Consider the following 14,242-nt stretch of genomic DNA (forward strand, 5'->3'; position numbering starts at 1 on the left):
TCTTAGGATAGATTCTCTTCCCTTCTCACCTGAAGGATTAGAAGGTTTCTTAACTAGCACCAGTGGAATTCCCCCCAATCAGAGGTGGTTTTCTAAAATGCAAATCTAGTGTTGTCATTCTTTCTCAACATTTCAGAGGCTTTCATTTCTCAAATCCCTCACTGAGCTCTCAAGGCCCTTCAGAGTTGGACTTCTACCAGGCTTACCTCTTGTATTTCACAAATACCTTTCTCTCCTGCCCACAAAGCAGGCTGCACTCTCTGAATGGAGATGCAGTTTCCTGTTCTTCACCCACATGATTCTGCCTGGATGTCCTTCCATCCTTCTCATTATACAGATAATTCCCACTCATCCATCAAAATGGAGCTTTCTACTTCTGCCTCCAGAAAGCCTTCCTTGACATATTCCATTTGATTTCCATATTTCTCTTTGCTGTTTTCACAGCCTTCATTTTTACATCTATCGTAAGAGCTGACAATATGTGCAGACGGTGTTCTAAGTGATTCTGTCTATAAGCTTGTTTCCACCTCTTAGGAACGACTTTCAAGTCACAATAACCTTGTTACTATTATCTCCACCTTTATAACAACTGCGGTAGTTTGGATGTTTGCCCCCCTCCAAGCCTCGTGTTGAAATTTGATCCCCAGTGTTGGAGGTGGGGCCTAATGGGAGGTGTTCGGGTCATGGGGACGGGTCCCTCATGCATGTCTTGGTGCTGCCCTTGCAGCAATGAATGAGTTCTTGTGCTGTCAGCTCCCACGATAACTGATTGTTGAAAAGGGCCTAGTTTCTTCTTCTCTCTCTCTTGCTTCCTCTCTCTCTCCATGTGATCTCTACATGCTGGCTCCCCTTTACTGTCCAACGCAAGTGGAAGCAGCCTGAAGCCCTCGCCAGAAGCAGATGCTGGCACCATGCTTCTTGTGCAGCCTGCAAAACCATGAGCCAAATAAATCTCTTTCCTTTATATGTTACCTGGTCTCAGGTACTCCTTTATGGCAACACAAAATGGACTAAGACAATCAGGAAACTGAGATTAAGTAAATTCTCCAAGGTCACACAAATAATAAGTAGTAGAACTGGGATTTGAACCCAGGCAATTTCTTAATCCTAATACTATAGCACTTACTAAAATATACTTTAATCAGTGGAATAGTTACCTAGCTCCTTCTTTATACTGCAAGCTCTTTTGAAGGCCAAAGTCAAGTTTTAATCACCGCCTGTCTCCCCAACTAGAAAAGTGCCTGACTCTTAATAGGTATGTTTTGAATGAATGAGTGGGAAGATGATCCACTCTTGAGTCTCAAGCTTCCAAAGTGCTTCATGTTGGAAGGCCCACTTTAAAGACTGTCTCCAAATCACAATTTTTAAATAGTCATGATGGTAGGAAAGAAATGTGGGTAGAGTTGTTTCTCTTCAATTTGATCCCATTCCTCTTTATCCCATTTAGCCAAAGTGCTGGTACTTGGTGTTTCCAAATAAATGTCTAATGAGTGCTTATTGGACAATACATTTACTCTTCAAATGTGATTGAAAGGCCATTCTCCCTTGTCAGCCTCACAACCACCAAATTAAGAACATAAAACAGATGCAATCTAATGAAAAATTCAAGAGGAACAGCAGTAGGTGAGAAATAACATAGCTGCCCCAAACATGTAATTACTAAGGGAAGGTACAGTAAACGTATCAATAGCGAGGTGGGACTGGTGGAGGAAGACTTCCAGAGTTAAGCTTCATGCCTGTCGGTGGGAGGAGGGATGGACACTGACCCATGGAAGCCTTGCTAGAGGAGGGAAAAGTGGCAGAAGGAAGGAAAAGAGAAGTGCAGAGCAAAGGATGTCAGGACAGTGAATGCATGGACTGGACCAGAGCAAATGGGCCAGATGATGAAGGGGAAGGTTGGGAGCTGTGTGGAAGACCGTGAGTCCAGGCCAAGGTACTCAATACTATTGGCAATAGTGTTGGAGCTTGCATGTCCTGGGATGACGGGAGAGACTTAGATGGCCATGAATGGGCACTGGCCCCAATTCCTGGTCATATCTTTGCTTCTGGCTTTTCTCCTCACCTTCCTTAGAAAGCTTATCATGAATTTCTGCCTCTGCCATTCTGCACCAAGCCTGCCTCTGGGCTGCATGCCTAGACGCTACCCAATCTGCCCCTGCTTCTTCTAGAAGCCTTTGTTATGCTGAACAAAATTTACATGGAGCAACCCTAGATTCCTAGGTGGAGGAGTGCTGGGATGTTGAATTAGTCCATTTTCACATTGCTGATAAAGACATATCCAAGACTGGGCAATTTACAAAAGAAACGGGTTTAATTGGACTTACAGTTTCACATGGCTGAGGAGGCCTCACAATCATGGCAGAAGGCAAGGAGGAACAAGTCACGTCTTATGTGGATGGCAGCAGACAAGCAGAGAGATTGGGTGGGGAAACTCTCCCTTATAATACCATCAGATCTCATGAGACTTATTCACCATCATGAGAACAGCATGGGAAAGACCTGCCTCCAAGATTCAATTACCTCCCACTAGGTCCCTCCCACAACACGTGGGAATTCAAGATGAGATTTGGGTGGGGACACAGCAAAACAATGTAAGATCTCAAGGGTCTATGACAACCACTAAGCCAAGAAGATGTGGAGATGAGCCTCAGCTCATGCACTGGAAAAAGGTCATGGATTAAAAACTATTTTATTCCTAGGCCTTGAATTGGATTAGGTGACATGAAAGAGATCCTTCAATCAGCAGGTCATTCATGACAGTTCATAAGATTTTGTGAGTTTTATTAGCTAAACCCATGGCCATTGATTAATGGACCCTATTTTAATTCCACCTTTTTATAAAACCACATTCAGGAAAGGAAGAGGAAATCTGGATCCTGCATCAGAGTATGTCTTCTGGAATACTGATCCACAGGCTGTGATAGACACAGTTCTGGCCTTGTTCTGAGCTCTTCCCTGCTGATGAAAAGAGTATCTGATGTGGCCGGGCACATTGGCTCACACTTGTAATCCCAGCACTTTGGGAGGCTGACGTAGGTGGATTGCTTGATTCCAGGAGGCGTAGTTGCAGTGAGCTCTGACTGCACCACTATACTCCAGCGTGGACAACAGAGGGAGACCCAGTCTCAAAAGAGAGTATGTGATATGGACTTAATAAATTTCCCCAAATTAACTAAAACAAATCAACACCAACCCCTGTTGTGTCTAAGCCCAAGGAGGATAGTGATTCCACAGGAATCTGGACAGATATGAAACCTAGGATGTCAGACTCTGACAAGCTACCCCTCATAGAGATTCTCCTAAGACCTCTGGGGGCGGGAATTTCAGCTTCTGTGGTCTCTGTCCACCCACCAAGGGTGCCAGGCAGGAGAAATTTTGCCTGGTGTGTAGTTCCAAGGACAGCGGCAATGTGCTCCCTAACTTTGTGAAGGCAAAATGTCAACTTTCTGCAGTAGAACAAAAAAGATGTGAGAAATTAATTTTGTTGCTCAATTTTAGTTCCTTGATGATGAATAAAAAGATGATGGTGACTTTTGGAAGAATTCAGAAGGTTTCAGTGTTCTCTTACTGGAATATTAATTTCAATCATGAAAAACAGCTCTGAAACTAAAAACCACTATTTTAGGTGGAGTGCTTTTCTTTCTTAGCTGCTGGCTTTTCAATTGCAAGCCTACAGAAAAATGGAAAGAAGAGCTGGATAAACACCTAGATACCTTTCACCTCATTTCACCAATTTTTAATATTTTTATGATGAGCTGGGTTTTAATGTATGTGTTCTTGATAGTACTGGTAATTTTGGTGTTCATTTCTAATCCAATTGTTTTAAAAACAAGTGTTGCTTGGGTACAAAGAGTGGTCACGCACTGATGCAAGCACGGAGATACAGTGAAGACAACACACAAAATCTCAGTCTTTGTGGAGCTCATGTCATCTAGTGGGAAAGACAGAAAATAAATAAACAAATATGGCATAAATGCAATATTATGTGAGGAAGTGCAATGATTAACTGATTCAGTTTTAAGTGCCTGTAAGCCAATATTTTAGCCGAACTATGAAACTTGACCTCATTATTCAGGTAGTGCAAAGATCAGCTGATTCAGTTTTAAGCGCCTACAAGCGAATATTTTAGCCAAACTCTGAAAGTTGACCTCATTATTCAAGGCGTCTGTAAGGTCGTCTTTGGGAACCTGTCCAATGGCCACTGAAAAGCACTAACTCCTCAGCAGCATGTCCCAGCCAGCAAATCCTGGCCTTATGTCTATCAACACCTCATTCTAGCTTGCATAAAAAGGCAAAAGGCAAAGCGGTAGGTGGGTGGCTGGAACAGGACTTGAGGGACTCTAGATGCTCAACACTGGGTCATGCCTGAACGCAACAGGAGGAAAAGCTATGGGAGGATGAAGAAGGTAGCATTCAGTTTCACTCTAAGCTGCCTCCATACATAGCTTATGCTTGGCCTCAGGGCTTCTAGTACATAGGGAATGGTAACCTCACTGGATATGTAAACAGCCCGCATCCTACTCTTGTAACAAGTAGCCAAGTCTCAACCAATCACAGCAGATGAGCTTGGGCCAAGCACAGGTGACCAACTGTTTAAAGCTGTTCAAATAAGGCAAACACCCGGCTGTGACCAATCCAGCTGTTTCTGTACCTCACTCCCAATTTCTATACATTCGTTTTCCTACCCATAAACGTTATCCAGCCATGTGCGCTGCCCTGCAGTCTCTCTCAGCCTCTTCTGGTCCTAGAGGATGCCCAATTTGTGAATGGTCCTTTGTCCAATTAAATTCTGTTACATTTAATTTGTCTAAAGCTTTTAACAATAGCAATCAGGACTCTGGGTCCCTGGGAAAGTGAAATGATTGGGAATCAGAATCAGGAGGGGAAACCAGGCTTGGTGGGAGAAAATCCACATCCTCTCTCCAGGAGAAAGGAGGAAAGCCTGGGGGTGTGGGGCTGGGTTATATTCCTGGATCTGGGGTGGAAAGCTTGAGTGTTCCCAGCTGTTAACTCCATGAAGCAGGAGGTGAGGCCATCAGCTGAGAGTAAGAAAGGGGGAAAGGGCAGGGAAGAGGGGTGGAGAGAGCCTGAACTGAGTATTCATTGTGGAGAACTGAGAGTGAGCTAGCAGGGATTGCAGCTGCTGTTTCCAGGAGTTCTTTTTTGATTGACTCTGCATGTGTCATTTTGGAGACTCCCACCTGCACTTGAGTTGAAAATAGAAAAAGACCCATCACTTCCACTCCCACCTCCGTCCAGCCTTTATCAGACGTTGGAGTGAAATGGGTTCCCATGCCCGGGCGCAGTGACTCACACCTGTAATTCCAGCCCTTTGGGAGGCCAAGGTGGGCAGATCACTTGAGGTCAGGAGTTCGAGACCAGCCTGGCCACAAAATTTAGCCGGGCATGGTGGCATACACCTGTAGTAGTTCCCGCTACTCTGGAGGCTGAGGCAGGAGAATTGCTTGAACCTGGGAAGTCAGAGGTTGCAGTGAGCTGAGATCACACCATTGCACTCCAGCCTGGGTGATAGAGTGAGACTCTGTCAAAAAAAAAAAAAAAAAAAAAAAGCCAGGCATGGTGCGGATCACAAGGTCAGGAGTTCAAGATCAGCATGACCAACATGGTGAAACTCTGTCTCTACTAAAAATACAAAAATTAGACGGGTGTGTTGGCGTGTACCTGTAATCCTAGCTACTTGGGAGACTGAGGCAGGGGAATTGCTTGAATCCAGGAGGAGGAAGTTGCAGTGATCTGAGATCGCACCACTGCACTCCAGCCTGGGTGACACAGCAAGACTCTGTGCTCTGCCCCCGCAAAAAGAAATGGGCTCCCGTTCCTGTCAGAAACAAACAGAGGTGATTTTGCGGGTCTGGCCTGCCTTTGTGGACTATCTTTTTGGTGCAGATGGTGTCCTGGCAGGGAGGGAACAGGGTTAAGGTGGCTGAGCTTGTCAGGCTGGTCTGACTGATTCCGTGGTGTGGGACAGGGAATAAACGCAGAGTCCTGAGCGGGGCAGAGACTGACTTCTGCTTCCAAATGGAACCACGGGGCCCCTGGAGCCTTCTGCCCTGCAGAAGTGAAAGTTATAGCTTATTAGAAAGGGAAAGATCTGAATGAATATTGAGTACAGCTTGTGCAAATGCTTAATTAGAGTAAGTTTTTAAAATTCATCTTGTGGCTCATTGACTCAAAGGTGTGAGAAAGGCTATATTTATCACTCCTCCAGACCCAGCTAGATCATTAAGAACAAAATGAAAGCTTCTAAATTTTAATGACCTCTCCTTCAGCAAAGGCGCCGTGGATGGAACATTGAGGGCATTTCCATTTAATTTATAGCAAAGCCTTTCTTTCCACCCTGGAGTGAGTAGTGAGAGAAGGAACTGCTGGGCTGATGATGGCCAGTGACTTTTGTGGATGAGGAAGGAGGACAGGGAAGGAAGCTGAGCTTTTTTTAATGATCTGCAATTGACAGACATCTTATTTCTCTATCTCATTTTACTCTCACAACAATCATATAGAGTAGGAATCTCTCCCCTTCTCCTCCCCTCACTCCAGGTTCCGTGGAAATGACCCACGTCATAGGAGGGTCAGAACAGTTGTGTGAACTGCTTAAAGATCCACAGATAATAAGAGAAGAATCTGTGTTCCCCAAAGCCAATAACCTTTCAACTAACTATGCCGTATAGATTCCCAGAGTTGAAAAGAGGCCCTTAAGAAAAACCGTATGTGTACGATATTCCAGTTCAGATTGATGGGAAATGCTCTGTCAGTAGAGACTGTCAGCATCTGCTATGTCCCAGGCACTGCACTAGGTTGGGTAATATTTCAGAGATGAATAAATCATGTCCCCACTGCAGGAGTCCAGGGAGTCCCCAAATATATCTAGCACCCCCTTAGTGGAGTCAGTGCTATGCTATAGAGAAGCCAGAAGAATGTGGGTCCCTGTCTTGAGGTCCCAAGAGCTTCACTGGGAAGAGAAGACATATAGGCAGAAATGTCAAAGAACAAGCCAAACCCTAATAGGCTTGCTCATTAATGTAGATGTTAGAGCATATGGGGAAGAGATTCATGCTACAGGACAACACAGGAAGACAAAATGGGAGGCCTGAGCTGCTGGGAGAAGCTGTCTGCAGGAAACAGGTCACGACGACATGATGTATCTGGTGATGCCAGCAAGGGCCCCTGCTAAAGGTGTCTCCTCTCTGGGGCCATTTCACACTTCACATGATGTGGTGGAAAAATAATTGGGCCATCTAACCCTAACTCTGCTACTCAAATCTAATGACATTGACTGAGTCATTAAGTCCTTTTTTTGTCCCAGGTTTTGTTGTCTTATCCATCTAAAATGAAGCACTGGGACATGCAAAGTCCAGCATGGCCTTTTTAATCCCATGCTTATTAGGCCCAAAAGGAACAGTAAATTCTCCTTTAAGACAAACGTTCTTTTGATTTGATTTGATGATTATGTCACACCTAACCTCAAGGAAGTTTCCCATGACTCAAAGCAGAAGGATAAAGACATGGGATAACACTGAGAGAAGGCCAGGCATGGTGGCTCACACCTGTAATCCCAGCACTTAAGGAGGCTGAGGTGGGTGGATCCCCTGAGGTCAGGAGTTTGAGACCAGCCTGGCCAACATGGCAAAACCCCGTCTCTACTAAAAATACAAAAATTAGACGGTGTGGTGGCACACACCTGTAGTTCCAGCTACTTGGAAGGCTGAGGCAGGAGAGTCACTTGAACCTGGGAGGTGGAGGTTGCAGTGAGCCAAAATTATATCATTGCACTCCAGCCTGGGTGACAGAGTGAGACTCCGAAAAAAAAAAAGAAAAAAAAAAAAAAAAAAAAAAAAAAAAAAAAAACACTGAGGGAAAAGTTAAAAGAGATAGAGGAGGACTCCAGGTAATCTAACATCTGTCTAACAAACATTCCATTACAGAACATGCATGAAGGTGAGGAAAGGGGCAAGAACCTAACATAGGAAAGTCGACTTTAAAAATGAAGTATAAAGGACAATTTAGTCATCAAGTTAAATGTAAAGTTTCTTCTTGGCTGAAGAAATACAGGAGTTTTCCCATAGAAAGGACTCACTGAGAATCAAGCAATTTTAATGAAAAAAAAAAACCCACACTTCACTTCATCTTGATAAAACTACAGGACTCCAACAATAGAGAGCAAGTTTTTAAAACTTCCAGAGGGATAAAAGCAAGGGACTTACATAAAAACAAGAATAAAATTGTCCACAGTCATCTTGTTGATGATAACAAAGCAATTCCTTCAATATCCTGAAAGTTATTTTGAACCTGAAATTGTATCTCCTGTCAAATGGTCAATCCAAGATTGTCTAAGTGGCCAGTAAACATATGAATAGACACTCATCATCATTTCTCATCATAGAAATGCAAATTAAACCCACAGCAATATATCTACCAGTATGACTAAAATTAAGAGGACTGACAACAAGTGTTGACGAGGATGTGAATCCACTGCAGCTCTCATCTATTGCTGGTGGGAGTGAGAATGGCTCAGCCACTTTGGAAAATGTTTGACAGGATCTAGTGCATATCCAAGAGATGTTCACAAAAAGACATGTGCAAAGACGTTCACAGCAGATTTATTTGTAATTGCCAAAACTTTAAGATACTCCAAATGTCCTTCAACAGAAGAGTGGATAAACTTACAACACATCTACTTAAAAAGGGCAAACTACTGATATACACAATAACATGGGATAATCTCATAGTTAACATGTTGAGTGAAAGAAACCAAACACAAAGTAGAAACTGAACCATTCCATTTATATGAAGTTCTAGAATAGGCAAAACTAATCTGTGGTGATAGACCCTAGTCATTGCCTGAGGAGGTCAAGCAGTAGAATTGTTTCAAAAGTGGCACATCTGGGTGATGGAAATGTTTTATATCTTAATATGGGCACTGGTTACATATACACATCCTTTTTTTTTTTTTACATATACACACTTATGATTCATTTTCTTTTCTTTTTTTCTTTATGATTCATTTTCTTTTCTTTTTTTTTTTTTTTTTTTTTTTGAGAAGGAGTTTCGCTCTTGTCACCCAGGCTGGAGTGCAATGGCGCAATCTTAGCTCACTGCAACCTCTGCCTCCCAGGTTCAAGCGATTCTCCTGCCTCAGCCTCCTGAGTAGCTTGGATTACAGGCATGCACCACCACACCCAGTTAATTTTGTATTTTTAGTAGAGGCTGGGTTTCTCCATGTTAGCCAGGCTGGTCTTGAACTCCTGACCTCGGATGATCTGCTCACCTTGGCCTCCCAAATTTCTGGGATTACAGGTGTGAGCCACCAGGCCAGGCCTCATTTTCTTTACTGCATGCAAATTATACCTCAGTAACAAAAATAAGGTAAAGAGAAATTGTCAAACTAATGGGCAAAAGGAAGACATTTTGGGGTCTGCAAGGACTCAGAAAAAGTTGCTCATTTTCACAAACTTTATACAAACAAGGTTGCTCATGAATGCTCACCAGCAAAATAGAAAAGGAATCGAAGAGAATGATATGGGCGAAATAAACAGCAGTCACTAAGTTAGACGTAGATAAAAGACGCCACTTGCTGCTTGCAGGGTTCTTTGTCAAGAGGCAAGATTCTGATGGCAAAAATTATATTTCCTTCTCTAAAGGTTCAGTTACACTACTCATCTATGCAATAATTTTTTTATAATTATAATCTTATAGATCTATTTATGCAATTTCAGTGGTTAAAGTCAACTTAAAGATGAAGTACAAAAGACATGTTTAGTCACAAAACTGACACAAAATTGACAAGCCTAGACAATGAAATTTTTTTTTTTTTAGACAGTCTGGCTCTGTTGCCCAGTCTGGAGTGCAGTGACGCGATCTTGGTTCACTGCAACATCTGCCTCCTAAGTTCAAGCGATTCTTGTGCCTCAGCCTCCCGAGTAGCAGGGCCTGCAGGTGTACACCACCACACCGGGCAAATTTTTGTATTTTCAGTACAGATGGGGTTTTGCCATTTTGGCCAGGCTGGTCTCGAACTCCTGACCTCAAGTGATCTGCCTACCTCGGTCTCCCAAAGTGCTGGGATTACAGGTGTGAGCCACCGTGCCTGGCTGAAAATGTAAAATTGATACAACTGACTGAAACTAGGGGCAGGAGGGAAGGTACTCCCCTCCTAATCTTTAAGGCTGGGAGTCCACAGATACAATCTAAGGTGAATAAACCAAAAAACTGGAGTTGATGCACACAATTTAATGTCATAAAAGCAACTATTAGAGAAAATAACGGTAACATTGTATGAAATATGAGGAATGAGAGGAGATGGTGAGAGGTAGTGTAAGGTGAAATTCCTTGTCTTTCAGAACAGATCGTCCATAGATACTGTCTGCTCATCAATTCATAGATAGTCCTCTCTGAAAGATAAGAAAAAATTATAAGGAATCACCAGGAGAAGTTTTTAAAACCAAGAAAAAGAGAAAAAGACTGTTAGCTACCTGGAAATGAGTCCAGGATGGAATGGTAAGGACAAAAGTATTTATATTTTATCCGGTTGATGCCTGCCTGTCTGCGTATTTTAAGTTTATATTCATGAATTACTTTAAGAAGAAAGGAAGGGAGGAGGGAAGGGGGACAGAGAATGAAGGGAAGGCAGACTCTGCCTTTTCTGGCTGTGGAGCCCTGGGACAGAGTGCTGAGGTAGCAGAAGTAGGTCAGCCAAGCTGGAAACTATGGTTTCTTCGAAATGCAATAAAATGATCATTTTTGTGGAAAGGCAGAAATGTATTCCTCTGCCTGTAAAGATCCATGATGGGAACAGAAGAAGACATTCGGTCTCTGCAGGTTTCAGAATTGAGAAGCCAGAAAAGCTTCTCAGCTGGAAGGTTCAAGAACTCTGCAGATGAGATCTCATCTCTACTAAAAACAAACAAACAAACAAATTAGCCAAGTGTGGTGGTAGCGCGCGCCCACGGTCCCAGCTACCCAGGAGGCAAAGGTGAGAGGATCACTTGAGCCCGGGAGGTCGAGGCTGCAGTGAGCCATGATCGCACCACTGCATTCCAGCCTGGGCGACAGAGCGAGACCCTGTCTCAGAAAAAATAAAGGAGCTCTGCAGAGGAGCTCTAAAAGAGTACAGTTTTCCGCACACAAGGTGGAAAACTCCATGGTTTTCTGTTCAGACCCTTGTGTTTAGAAACTCAATACTGTCTCAGAAAATAAGTCTTTTCACCACATCATCCATTCTACAAAGCTTAATTGAGCCCAACTGTGCCAGGCTTGGAATCCAGTGAGCCAAACACCAGCCTCAGTTCCCCCATCCTGATCCTGTGGTGGAGGTGGGGGTGGGGGCAATGCAGAAAGACACAGCCAAGGTGTGAACCAGGGCAGACACATGAAGATGGAGAAAAGACAGGAGGGGCTGTGGACAGGACTTGCTCCCGTATTGAAGCGAGTGGACTTAAGAATGTCACCAGGTGGGAGACAGAGCCTGAACACAAAGCTTAACTCCGTGCTTCCAGGTTCTCTGACCCAGTTTCCTATGTATAAAACAGAGACCATGGTTGTGATGATTCATTAAAGTGCCAAGACAAGGCTAGCCACCGGAAGTGCTCCAAGGAGTCAAGACACACAGGAGGCTACTCTGGACCAGCAGGCAAGACCTCCAGGGGCATCGCTGCAGCCCAGAAAAGACCGGAGTCAGCCTGGCAGAGCCGCAGAGGGCGTGTAGGAGGCTCTGCCCCACCCTTGTGCTCCCATCACTGCTCATTTATCAACCCCTCCACCGTATTTTCAGGCAGGAGCACCCTGCTGTCCGGCAGCCTCCCCTCCCCTCTGCCGTGGGCCTGGCTGGGAGAGGTACCTGAACTCCGCTGGCAACTCAGGGCTCAGGTGAGGAGGGGAAGGCGCTGTGATGGAGCAGGAGTTGCTGGGGAGAGCTGGCCCCCGGGGGTGGCCCCCAGAGCAGTGCGGTGGGCTCCCGTCACTGTGGCGCAGAATGCTGGCTGAGCTCATCTTTCTCTGGAGCGCACGTTCCTATCAGTGGGTGGAGGGAGTGGGAGAGGGTCCACTTTCCCTTTTCTACTAACTTAGTCATTGAAGAGGTGGCTCAGTCCTAGCTCTGAGTCCTGCTGCTTGGGGGGGAGCGGTGGGCCACGGAGGCGAGGACCAGGACGCGTCCAGGGCTGGCTTCACTGCTGTAGCCCCGGCCTGAGGTCCCACCGCGGCCTCCTTCGCACAAGCAGGCCTCTTTCTCAGGCCCCCTGCCTCTCGTCCCTTTCCAGGGAGCCTGGGAACTGGCAGACACCCACCCCACCGGTGGGGGGTTGAGGGAGGCGCTGTGCCAGTCCCTATCTCAGGCTCATTTACCTGATGCCTCCCTCTGCCGGGGTTCTACTGGGGAGAAGCACTTGGTGCCCTTTGGCTCCGCCTCTCTGCTTAACCGGGTGTCTACTGAGATTTTTATTGTCTGATTCCTTTCACCTGCTCCTTCTCAGAGACCCAGGCAATATCCTAATCATCTCTTTCAGACTTCTCCTTCTTCCTCTACCAGGAGGGATTTTTTCCCCCTTTCTAGGAGGTAGTCTCTCTTCTGACTCCTATCCTGCTTCCCTTCTATAACAGGTTTTACGGTAATACTCTATGTTCACACTGGTGAAGTTTGTCCTTGTCCTATAAAGGGAAGCTTTTTATATAAAACTTTTCTCTATCATTGAAGTCTAGCTTTCAATAGTACCGTTTCTTTGTGGCCTGAAGAGTCTCCAAATGGAGATTCAAAATGCATGGTGATTTCTTTCTTCAAAGTAGTATGCACCCTTCCTCTCTACCCCTTCCCCACCACCAGTAAATTCCACCGAGTCAATATGTGAGCAGCCACAGAACAATAACTAATTTATGTGGCATTAAAAATTCATCAGTCAGCCAGGTGTGGTGGCTCACGCCTGTAATCCCAGCACTTTGGGAGGCAGAGGCGGGCGGATCACGAGGTCTGGAGATCGAGACCATCCTGTCCAACATGGTGAAACCCCGTCTCTACTAAAAATACAAAAATTAGCTGGGTATGGTGGCGCATGCTTGCAATCCCAGCTACTTGGGAGGCTGAGGCAGGAGAATCACTTGAACCCAGGAGGCGGGCGTTGCAGTGAGCCGAGATCGCACCACTGCTCTCCAGCCTGGTGACAGAGCGAGACTCCGTCTCAAAAAAAAAAAACAAACAACCAAAATTTAAAAACACCAGTCTAATATGGTCCTACACACACTATTCCTATTACACAAACAACTGACACATTATGTGGCAGTTGGAATGACAGGGCCACAGTTTCTAGGTCCTGGTCTTGGTGGGTTAGGGCAGGTGTAACATAGGGCCCGTCCACTGAGCAGCTGAGACAATGGAAATGGAATTCTCACCGTTCTGGAAGCTGGGAATCCAAGGTGAAGGCCAGCAGACTCGGCTCCCGGTGAGAGCCTGTTTCCTGGCTTGTAATCTTATCACTGTGACCTCCCATGTTGGAAAAGGACCAGAGAGCTCTGTGGGGTCCTTTTCATAATGGCACTAATCCCATTATCAAGGCTCCACCCTCAGGATCAAATCGCCTCCCAGAGGCCCCACCTCCTCATATCATCACATTGGGATCAGAGATTCGACATAAGAAGTTGGGGAATACAGACATTCAGTCCATAGCAGTCCTAGACCCAAGACAGCAGGCAAAGTCCATTTAGGTAACAGCCTATGGATTGCTTTTCCTTTGTGCTGAGTTTAAGTAGAGCTTAAGCTGCTGTCCCTGCAGTATCTGGGGTCATTGTTGCTGTCAGGAGGGACACAGCCAGAGGTGTGGAGATAATCCAGAGGGAAGTGAGGCCAGCCCTGGGAAGAAGAGCTATCAACAGCATCTGCCCCTTAGAAGGGAGGCAGCCCTGGCAGAAATGTTTTCTGCGTGGCTGAGATGGGGCGTTTTCACAGCTTGTTAACAAAGGCTGAATTCTGCTGGGGGAAGGGGGCGGGGACAGAATGAGGATGAGATTAGAAAGGGGTTCAGCCTGTAAACAGAGCCAGACTCAGTCTGCTCTGCTGTCTAAGCTCTGCTTCCCCCTGAGGGCTGAGAGTTCTCTAATGCAGGGGCCCGAGAGGAAGCAGGGCTCATGGATTTCAGCAGATCACAGACAGCGGGACTCTGGGAAGTGTAAGCACAGACAGGTGGCAACACCAGACACAGAACCAGGCGGCAACACTGAGGGCCAGCCAGAGCTGAGG

General features: G+C 45.5%; 1 long non-coding RNA gene across 1 annotated transcript; it reads right to left on the reverse strand.

The window, feature by feature from the left end:
* Positions 1-8,602: 8,602 nt before the first annotated feature.
* On the reverse strand, positions 8,603-13,506 carry LOC135968074 (uncharacterized). Its single transcript, XR_010582518.1, has 2 exons — positions 13,399-13,506; positions 8,603-10,409 (listed from the first exon to the last, which is right to left on the reverse strand). It is a non-coding gene; the product is annotated as an uncharacterized lncRNA (long non-coding RNA).
* Between the last annotated feature and the right edge of the window lie 736 nt (positions 13,507-14,242).

Source organism: Macaca fascicularis, chromosome 17 (genome assembly GCF_037993035.2).
Source record: "Macaca fascicularis isolate 582-1 chromosome 17, T2T-MFA8v1.1".
NCBI classification, from domain to species: Eukaryota; Metazoa; Chordata; class Mammalia; order Primates; family Cercopithecidae; genus Macaca; species Macaca fascicularis.